Below are 2,077 nucleotides of genomic sequence, written 5' to 3'. Positions count from 1 at the left end.
AGTCCCTTCCAGCCTCCACACCCCATCTTAACACTCTTCCAGCCCCCCCCTCTCCACCACCACCTTCACTTTTTATTTTTTATTTTAACTTTCCCTTAATTTAGTTCTTTTTATTTATTTTTTTAATAAAAATTTAAATTTGAAAATTTTTTTTTGAGGGGGGGATTAAAATTTAAATTTGAATTGAAAGTGAGTGATAGTGAATATTTTTTAAAAAATAGTGAATTTTGCTTGAAAAAAATAAACTTTTTGTGAATTTTTTAAAGATATTCAAATTTAAAAATAAAACATTTATTATGTTTGTATATATGAATTTATAGTTAAAATTTTAAATTAGTTGGAGAAGAATTTTAATTATTTAGAATGAATTTGATGTTTAATTTGTGAGCAAAAATAAAAACATGATTATTCAAATTTTTCTACAATAATAAATTTTTATTATTTAATTAAATTAATTTTAATATTTAATTTGGTATTTATCATTTTAAAAATGACTTGAAATTTAATGTAATACTTTTTAAATTTTTTTTTAAAAGGATGTGGCAGCTGACGTGCCGGCTGACGTGGGGAGAGTGTGTTACACTCACAAAAAAAGAGTTTAAAATTTTACTTTTTAGTGAGTTCAGGAGTCCAGATGACAAACATGTAAGTAGAAGTATCTAATTTACAAAACCGACATAGTACAAGGGTCCAGAAGGTTTTGCCTTATTCATATAACAAAATTTTCATAAAAACATAAACAGTATCTTCTAAAAAAAGTAAGAAATATATAAGCTAATGATGATCTTTATGAAGTAAATTGGCATAATAAGAAAATTAGTTTTATTAATAATAATCAAAACTATAATATTTATTTTAAGAAGTAAAAATAATACGTACTACTAATTTTATAAACATATTTCAATGCAGAAAATACAAACAATAAATGAAAGAGATAAGCCTCTAGTACCACCCCCAACTATGGTCAAAGTTGTTACGACACACTCCAACTTCACAGGGGTCTTATTATCCCCTGAACTCAAATTTAGCGTATTTTTATCATTTTTTGTGCTAATGTGACACCTTTATTACATAAAATGGAGCCCATATCAAAGGTGTCACGCCATCTAAAATGATTGACAGAAGGTATCACGTTAGCTAAAAATATTAACAAAAATACGCTAAAATTTAGTTTAAGGGGTAATAGGACCCCCATAAAGTTGACGTGTGTCGTAGCAAATTTGGTCATAGTTCGGGGATACTAGATGTTTTTCTCGAATAAAAATAAGGTCAAATTTTAAAGATTATATTTATTTATATAAATTATAAAGTATGGAATACTCTATTAATGGTAATCACAGCTTATTTATTGATATAGACAATAGATAATATCATTTCTTATCACTTGATCCTTATGCTAAAAATAAATATTTTAGTTTATCTGCTCAATTTGTGAAATCAAGAGAATTGTATTATGTTTTTTTCTACCCTTTAGTGTTAAATAACTATATAAAGTAACAGTATAGACAAATTTAAAGTTTCAAATTATCATTAGTAAGGTTAATTTAGCAAAATATACCTCTAAGTAAAATTTTTATAAGGATTGTGTTATATCAACAAAAAGTTAAATAATAAGAAATAAATTTAATAAGAGAGTGATAAAACACGAAAATATACGCACATGCATGTACATACATATGTATCTATACACACTTAGGGGTGGGTTGTTTGGAAACAAGTTATTCCGGGATTAGTTATTACAAAATAAGTTGTACTAACATGTATGTATGATAACTTATCTCATCACTGTGGTATAAATGGTGCGACAAATAATTTTGAGACTACCTAATACATCTAATTAAACACATGATAAATAATCATGAACTTTATCTCTGAATTATTATAATTATACCTCACACCAAACGACTCTTTAATACATATAATACTAAAATAACGATCTTAAAAATACTATTGAATTTTGTGATAAATTTATAAAACGTATTAATTTGCGTATAAAGTTAATAAACTTAAATAAAATGTTATAAATATCAATGTTAAAAAAATATTCATTACATATAATATAAAAAGATATTACATA

This window comes from Capsicum annuum, chromosome 1, assembly GCF_002878395.1.
Source record: "Capsicum annuum cultivar UCD-10X-F1 chromosome 1, UCD10Xv1.1, whole genome shotgun sequence".
In the NCBI taxonomy this organism is placed as follows: Eukaryota; Viridiplantae; Streptophyta; class Magnoliopsida; order Solanales; family Solanaceae; genus Capsicum; species Capsicum annuum.
The sequence above is the reverse complement of the archived record's forward strand: the minus strand, read 5'-3'. Positions refer to the sequence as shown.